The 9,636-nt window shown below is 39.3% G+C and overlaps 1 pseudogene; it reads left to right on the plus strand.

Moving 5' to 3' along the window:
• LOC120136673 lies at nucleotides 1–1,467 on the plus strand (annotated as a pseudogene).
• The last annotated feature ends 8,169 nt before the right edge of the window (nucleotides 1,468–9,636 follow it).

A 9,636-nucleotide genomic window follows, 5' to 3' on the forward strand; every position in this document is an offset into this window, starting at 1 on the left:
CTTTCTTGCATCAGAATGGATCAGGTTCAACACCCGTCTATCATGCAGAAGGTAGCTGGTCAGCTCCTTCATTCTAGCCATTCTCAAAACTTCCAAGGCTAGGTGGGTCTTTCAGCAGGCCTGCTCTATCCCAAAGGCGTGTTCCATACGGTAATTACTCCAATGCAGCACTGCAGTATCCTGCTGTCTGGGCTTCTGGAGCTACCAGTGACCTCTGTATGGTTCTATCAGCTGCATCTGCTATCTGCGTTCAAGCCCCGGCCGAGAAGGATTTACCAGCTTTGCTATTTATTTCCTCATGGGTGGAGTGTCTGCTGCCGCACCAATTGAGCGTGTTAAGCTTTTGATTCAGAACCAAGACGAAATGATCAAAACTGGTAGGCTCGCTGATCCCTACAAGGGTATCGGTGATTGTTTCAAGCGAACAATCCGGGATGAAGGGTTTGGTTCTTTGTGGAGAGGAAACACTGCCAATGTTATTCGTTATTTCCCCACTCAGGTTAGCGATTGTAAGTTTAATTCTTTGTTCAATTACATTTATTCTACATGCTTTATGCTTATTGCTTTGTTCAATTTTCAACGGGCCTTGAACTTTGCTTTCAAGGACTACTTCAAGAGGCTTTTCAACTTTAAGAAAGACAGAGATGGTTACTGGAAATGGTTTGCCGGAAACTTGGCATCTGGAGGTGCAGCCGGTGCTTCTTCCCTTCTCTTTGTCTACTCCTTGGATTACGCTCGAACCCGTCTTGCCAATGATGCAAAGGCTGCAAAGAAGGGAGGAGAGAGGCAATTCAATGGTCTTGTTGATGTCTACAGGAAGACCTTGAAATCCGATGGTATTGCCGGCCTTTACCGTGGTTTCAACATCTCATGTGTTGGAATCATTGTTTACCGCGGTCTATACTTCGGAATGTATGACTCTCTGAAGCCCGTGCTTTTGACCGGAAATATGCAGGTCAGTATGATGTTTAAAGCCATGTAATGCTACTACTGTTTCATTGATTTTTGCAATGACATCATGCTATCTCTTTCTCTGATGATTACAGGATAGTTTCTTTGCTAGCTTTGCCCTCGGTTGGCTCATCACCAATGGTGCCGGCCGTGCATCATACCCGATCGACACTGTCCGTAGAAGAATGATGACGACATCCGGCGAAGCCGTCAAATACAAGAGCTCACTTGACGCATTTTCTCAGATATTGAAGAATTAGGGCGCCAAGTCTCTGTTTAAAGGTGCCGGAGCCAACATCCTTCGTGCTATTGCTGGTGCCGGTGTGCTCGCCGGATACGACAAGTTGCAGCTCATTGTTTTCGGAAAGAAGTACGGATCTGGCGGTGCTTAATTTTGGGGTATACCTCTATCTTTTCGTTGTTCTTGTTTAGGGTTTAAAGATGGCGATGAAAAGCTCGACTGGAGAAATTTATTTTTGGCTAAAATTCATCAATAATTCAGATCAGGGTTTTAAATCGCGGTTGTGGTCGTATTTTCGATCATTTCAGATTTACCGTGATTGTGGCCGTCACGGGCGTTATTACGGTTGTCACGGGCGTTATTGTGGCTGTCATTGGCGCTATTGCAGGTGTAACAGATAACTCAGAGACGCTATCATGTTTTCAGACCGTGATTTAAAACCCTGATTCAGATTTTGAGGATTAACTCCCTAAACGATTTATATTTTTCAGATGGTAAATTTGATTACCCATCTCGGATTTTATCTTGATTCCAATAAATTTAATTTAGAGAAAATAACCTCAGTGACCAAAAATCCCATATAATATACGATTTTAACCAACTTTTTCCGGATTTGCCAAAATGACCAACAAAATCGCAATGCGATCGCTAATTCGTAACGCGATCTCCATTATCGCAAATTCGCGTTGCATTTTCGCAATGCGATAGTTGAAAATCGCGTTGCGATGGTCTACAGTATCGTTGCGATTTTCCCAATTCGCAATGCGAATAAGTAAATCGCAACGCGAATTGGGAAATTCGCAATGCGAATAAGTAAATCGCAACGCGAATTGGGAAAATCGCAATGCGATACTGACTATCGCAATGCGATAATAAAAAATCGCAACGAGATACTTACTTTCGCAACACGATACTGACTTTCGCAACGCGATAATACATAATCGCAATGCGATTTTCAAAGCGCCATTAGTATCCTGGCCAAGTATTTTATTTTTAAATTCCAAACATGAATATAAATATATTGGAACACTGAACTGTCCACAGTATATCCCGTAATCGCAACTCATAACTTAAAACCTAAAATCACAACTCAGTCCCATCTCCATCTCTCACTCTCTCACCCATCTCCGACGAAATCCGTCTATCTAAATCTCTCAGAGCCACCCTCACAATCAGAAATGGAAAATCAACCAAATCAACCAACGAGGGTTAGTTTTTTTAATTATTTTCTTTTTGAAATTTTTGCATTATTATTAGATTTTTCATATTGAAATTGATGATAGGTTTACTGGTAATTTCAATAATAGATTAACCATTTCACTTAGATTGCTTATTAAATCAACCAAGAATCGCAACGCGAAATGCAAATCGCAACGCGATTTTAGTTTCGCGTTGCGATTCTCTCGTTGCGATAGTCATTTTAGTGTTGCGATTTTCATTTTCAGAAACTATTCTTCTTCTGCAAATTGAAACTTGAATGAATTGCATTACTTCAACCAAAAAATAAAGACAAATACGAAATTCACAGTGTTGCATATTTAAGTTTGAAGAATAAACTACTACTATTTATGTTTATTATTGTTTTTGGTATATCTTCACAGTGTAGTTTTTGGTATATCTAATTTAGTATGTTTATTGTTTTTGTAGAACTTTTATTCGGCTCAATTGACCTTGAGAAATAAAGTCAGCCTGGCCAAAACAATTGCGTCGAAGCTTTCACCTGCACAAAGAAAAATGTTTGAGGATACATGCTTCGGGCCATGGCTGAAAGTACAACATCCCGGTGGAGATGCGATGTTGACACACCTGTTTCTTCAAACCATGACTAGAGATCTACCAGAGACTATACAACATCGTGATGAAGAAATATGGTTTGATTTTCCACCGGCGTATACGTGTTTTGGGCAGGAGGAGTTTTGCTTAATCACCGGTCTACGCTTCGGACACGATGATGTAGGTCGGTACACTAGACACATTACCCGCCCATCATGGCTATCCCGGGTTTTCCCTGAGCTGGAGAGGCCGAGTCTACACGTAGAAGACCTGACAAGATTTTTGAATAATAAAGATGGTTTTACTCGGATGGATGACGTCGACGTTGTCCGAGTATGCCTTCTAATTCTTTTGCATGCCGGATTTTTAGGCAGAGAGGCCAGACAACCTATTCCAAATGATCTAATCAAATTGGTAGAAGACCTAAATGCGTGGAACCTGTTTCCGTGGGGCTCGTATTTATGGAAAGCTACATGGAATAAGTTATCGTCTGCCTTGGATGATCGAAAAAGTTTGCATGGCGATGGTTCCAAATACACTTTGACAGGCTTTATTTGGGCCTTTAAGGTAAGAATTTTTATATAATGTTTCCAAAATTATAAGTAATTATTTAACAATCACTAATGTTTGTTATTATATTGTTTGTAGATTTGGATATTTGAGGCATTTCCCGCCATGAAGACATATGCAATAAAAACTTCAAATAATATTCCCAGGGCTATTTCCTGGAAGAGGAAACGAACCTTGCAATGGGAAGATTTACTACGGTATACGACAATAAATAATGTAAGTTAACATAAATACTACCATATGTTTATAAACAAGTTATTACTAGTACACATTTAACTTTGTTTAAACTTTTATATTGTTAGGAGGCCAACACTCCTCTACAGAGGCTGACACCCACGGAAGCTGAGCTTGCCACTGATTGGTGGCAAGCTAGTAAGCGTTTTTTTGATGGAACGGTTGATGAGCAGCCTCCACTTCGGGAGCCATCACCTCGCCCAGAGCTATCACCTCACCTAGAGCCATCATCTGATCGACCCGGCTATACACCTCCACAACGACAGCCATCACCTATTCTTTCACATCATCGAGCCTCTTCTCCACCATCACCGCAAGATAGGCGACCGGCAAAGATGTCACGACGTTTATCTTCCTGTTCTCCACCTCCACCTCAACGGGATGAGTTAGGGGAGTTACGTGATGAGGTCAATGCCTTGCGTGAGGAGGTCGGTACTTTACGCAAAGACGATGGTGCATGGCGTGTTGAGGTGTCTACATTACGCGGTGAGGTAGCCGCTCTACGTGAGATGGTAGCATCGTTGCAGAATGAGGTTCATACTCTACGCAACGAGGTAAGTTTAAGATTTTTCATACTCGTAATTCATTCGGTTGCTTCCAATCTGTTTTTGTTAGTATTTGTTTTTGGTTTTGTTTTTGTCTTTTGGTTGAAGTAATGCAATCCATTCAAGTTTCAATTTGCAGCAGAAGAATAGTTTACTTTCGCAACACGAAAATGACTATCGCAACGCGGAAATGGCTATCGCAATGCGAAATGAAAATCGCAACGACAAAAGCGCAACGCGAAATGAAATCGCAACGATAAAATCGCAACGCGAAATGAAATCGCAACGACAAAATCGCAACGCGAAACACAAATCGCATTGCGATTTTCATTTCGCGTTGCGATTTTGTCGTTGCGATTTCATTTCGCGTTGCGATTTTCATTTCGCATTGCGATAGCCATTTCCGCGTTGCGATAGTCATTTCGCGTTGCGATTTTAAGTTTCGTGTTGCGAAAGTAAACTATTCTTCTTCTGGAATGTTTATATATGTTGTCCTTTTAAATGTTTATATAAGTGCTTACTTCTGGAATGTTATCTGAGCATTTTGTGAACTATGATCGAATAATGATTTGGGTGAATACAATGCTAGTTTGAAACATATTTGTCTTTGTTTAATATCATGTCTGTTTATTTACTGATTTATGTATTAATTTTTTTTTAGCGGCCCGATAAGGTGGATGCTTTACGTCGGGTTTTCCTTACACGACGGAGTTCACGCATCAGACGGCGTGGACGTGCTATTACGTCTCCGTTCACCCCAATGGTGCGAAGACTCCGCAAGAAGAAGCCCGACTCACCGGTCATCCCTCAAGAGTCCCCTCCAATCGTTCAAGAGGCCCCTATTCTCCCTCAAGATTCCCCCCCCCACCGTTCAAGAGGCCACTGTCATCGTTGAAGAGGTCCCTCCCACCATTCCAGAGCCCGATTCACATGGGGTAATATATCGAAGTATTGAGAAACCCCCACCGGTTCCGGACATGATGGATGAGAGTTGGCTCTCGTATGAGTTACCGGCTAGTACCCTTCCGGTATCTGAAGTGGAGAGGAGACAACTACCGGAAACAATTGTGGATAATACCCTTTGGGCTAAGACCGCAGTTGATTTTTATCTACATGAGCGGAGCCAAGGGTGTTACGATGACATCAGCAAACTCAACGATGAAATGTTTTTGTTGCTTGATCGGTCTTGGTGGGGTGTGCTATTAGGGGTTGAAGACAGTGGCTATTTGGATGGGGAGGTAAGACTATATTTGTCTTATATATGATTTTGATTAATTTGTTTAAAAATTAATGTAATTCACTAATATATGTATTTTTTTGTAAAGCAGCATATCGATGCATGGGTGTTACGTCTACTAATAATAAGGAAGCTTAGGAAAAATAAAAAAAATTCGCTATATACAATAATACCGACGGCTTTTCACGCAGTTCACTTGAAGAATCAACGAGATGAATCATTTTTGTTGGGCAATGGACAAGCTAAACTTTATCCTGCATGGTGGGAGGTCGATAAGGTTAGTGTTAATTTTTTAAATTTTTTAAAGGTGTTAATAAATAAGTGCACAAATAAATGAATTATTACTTATGATCGCAGGTGTTTATCCCTGTTTTGGAACGTCGTCACTGGCTTCTCGTCCAACTTCAGCTCCCATCCCTGAAGATAATAGTGTATGACAGCATGATCAATTACATATCACTGTCTGATTTGAGAGATATTTTCAAGGGATGGAGCTCTCATTTGGCTAAATTCTTGGATGGGATTAAGTATTGGAGTCATTCTGGACACAAGAAGCCAAAGAAGTTCAATGTCACAGTTGTCAGAGACGAGACCGCGCCACAGCAATCGCCGGGAGCCAGAGGGGATTGTGGTCCTCTCGTATGCCTTTGCTTGGCGCGTTTGACGACGGGAAGCACAGAGTTTTTACCTCCCACCGATAGAGATAGAGCTGCAGTAGGCTTGTGGTTTCGGCATTATATGGCTAGAGCAATATATTCGAGACGCTTTCTACCTGCATCCGCATTATGAAAGTGTCCATTGTTAATTGGTAAGTCAAATGCAAGTTTTGTTAACATATATACTCCTTTTGGTTTGAAAATGTTTGGTTAAGTACCTAGAATTCAATAATTTGCTGTTTGTAGGTTTTAGATGTGTAGGAAGTCTTGTTTGAGCAAATGTTTGGTTTCTGCAGGTTAATCCTTAAGTGAGCTGCGTGAAATGGATGTACGGGGTCACAAAGTTGTTGATTCTTGATTCAATAATTGATGAAGAAATAAGAATTATTATTATTTTTTGATTGTTTAATTGATTTGTAAAAGATGATTTGTAAATGTTGATTTGTTTAATTGATGTGTACATAATTTGTGTTGAAATGTAATAGTTGATTTGTTGATTTTCAATCTGCTTTATGTTGAAGGCAAAACAGACTATCGCAACGCGAAATGGCTATCGCAACGAGAAAATCGCAATGCGAAATGAAATCGCAATGCGAAATGAAAATCGCAACGAGAAAATCGCAATGCGATTTTCATTTCGCGTTGCGATATTCTCGTTGCGATAACCATTTTCGCGTTGCGATAGTCAAATGAATTAAGTGATGACAACTGAACAGATCATAGCAATGTTCAAACTCAAGTTACTAATACATGCCTAACTGAAAATGTTAAAAGTGCACACATAAAATACACATAATGCAAGTTTTGTTAACATATATACTCCTTTTGGTTTGAAAATGTTTGGTTAAGTACCTAGAATTCAATAATTTGCTGTTTGTAGGTTTTAGATGTGTAGGAAGTCTTGTTTGAGCAAATGTTTGGTTTCTGCAGGTTAATCCTTAAGTGAGCTGCGTGAAATGGATGTACGGGGTCACAAAGTTGTTGATTCTTGATTCAATAATTGATGAAGAAATAAGAATTATTATTATTTTTTTTGTTTAATTGATTTGTAAAAGATGATTTGTAAATGTTGATTTGTTTAATTGATGTGTACATAATTTGTGTTGAAATGTAATAGTTGATTTGTTGATTTTCAATCTGCTTTATGTTGAAGGCAAAACAGACTATCGCAACGCGAAATGGCTATCGCAACGAGAAAATCGCAATGCGAAATGAAATCGCAATGCGAAATGAAAATCGCAACGAGAAAATCGCAATGCGATTTTCATTTCGCGTTGCGATATTCTCGTTGCGATAACCATTTTCGCGTTGCGATAGTCAAATGAATTAAGTGATGACAACTGAACAGATCATAGCAATGTTCAAACTCAAGTTACTAATACATGCCTAACTGAAAATGTTAAAAGTGCACACATAAAATACACATAATGCAAGTTTTGTTAACATATATACTCCTTTTGTTTTGAAAATGTTTGGTTAAGTAACTAGAATTCAATAATAATTGTTAAAAGTTTATGCATGTTAATCCTCGTTGCCTTTTTCATTTCGCATTGCGATTCTATCGTTGCGATTTGCAGTTCGCATTGCGATGGTCAAATGATTGCCTTTCGCAACGCGATTCTGACTTTCGCAACGAGATAATACAGAATCGCAATGCGAGTTTCAAAGTTCGCAACAGGTTTTAGTTTCGCAAGCCAAATTTTTTGTGTATGTATATACGCAGCTGCAACAACTCATAACCTAAATCCCTAAATCGCAACTCATTCCATCTCCATCTATCACTCTCTCCGGCGACATCCATTCCAATATCCAACGACATCTTTCCCCATCCGGCAACAGGTCTTAGTTTCGCATCTCGTTTGTTTAGTTACAACCATGAAATCATCTAATGTTGATCATGTTTGGATAGATTTGTGTTTTGGAGGGTCATGGGAGAATGTTCATGGTGTTTTACAATATATGCCTTTACCCATGAATCTTCAACTAAAACTGTCATTAAAGAAGTTAACTTATGAAACCCTAATGTTACGTGTTTCAAAAAAATTGAATTTAGAGCCCCTAAGTGGATTTAGGCTATCTTATCAGAGAAATGGTAAAGTTTATTTGTTAACCGACAATGAAGATGTTGAACGATTCATTACTTACATTAATGTTTCAAGTGATGATGTTACATTGTATGTTGTTGAACCTAGAAGTAGTATTGTTGGGTCAGTAGCGGGTAGTAATCAACTAAGTGGGTCTCAAAACCCACAGCCTTTCTCTAATCCAAATCCAAATCAACTTTCAGCACCAAATTCCGGTTTTCGTATTGACCAATTAGACGATGATGAGCCAAGAGAAAAAATTGTGAGTACTAGTCAGTATTCGAAATTTGATCTTGGTCAATACCCGGACTTTGATATTGGTCAATACACGAATTTTGATGATGTTTCAGAAGAAGAAACAGACCCTACGTGTAATAATTTTGATATTGGTCAATACCCGAATTTTGATGATGAAACACCCGTTGTCGAGGAAGATGTTGTTGATGATAATGAGGAGGAAGTTACGACTGTGAATGAACATGTTGAACATCCATTCTGTAATTCATATAATCCTGAAGAAGAAAAAGAAGAAGAAAAAGTCCCCGAAGAAAAGAAAATGCCACGGGAGTATAACTGGAATATGCCAGAATTACTTCAGTTACCGGAAGAAGAGTTGGCAAAGAAAGCAGTTGATTGTTACACAAAAGTTATTCGTATCAAGAAAGATGATTGTTTTGATACAAAGGAAGACTTGAAGATAGCTTTGTATACGAAATGTGTGGAAGATGGCTATCAACTAAAAGTTAACAAATCAAGCAAAGATCGTTTCGAAACAAGGTGTACGGTTGACAAAAACTGTACGTGGCGTATGATTGCAAAGAGGATAAAAGATTGTGCAATGTTTCAAGTTAGGACCTTTATTGATAAACATACATGTTCAAGAACCCAAGTTTTTCCTCACCATAGACAGGCAAACAAAAAAGTGTTGGGTGGTTTTCTGGCTGAGTTAATGTTTTTGAATGGCAGGGTATATCGGGGACATGAAATTATGACTGACATGAATGCTCGGTTCAAGATTAGTATATCATATTCTCAAGCTTGGAGAGCCAAATGTTATGCCTTGGAATTGTTGAGAGGGTCGCCAGAAGCATCGTTTGCCCAACTGCCGGCTTATTGTCATAATTTAAAGCTGAAAAATCCTGGGTCGGTAACTCATATCAAAACAGATAGAGATGGACGCTTTGAGTTGCTGTTTATCGCCATTGGTGCTGCGGTTAGTAAATCAATATAATTCTGTTGACTCATTTCTGTTAGTTACATGCATTTAAAATTTAAATGATTATATTTCTTGTGTATATTATTTTGTAGATTCGTTCGTTTATTACTTGCATGCGCCCAGTTATTA

The sequence above is a fragment of the Hibiscus syriacus genome, unplaced genomic scaffold, assembly GCF_006381635.1.
Source record: "Hibiscus syriacus cultivar Baekdansim isolate YM2019G1 unplaced genomic scaffold, ASM638163v2 tig00110637_pilon, whole genome shotgun sequence".
Classification (NCBI taxonomy): domain Eukaryota; kingdom Viridiplantae; phylum Streptophyta; class Magnoliopsida; order Malvales; family Malvaceae; genus Hibiscus; species Hibiscus syriacus.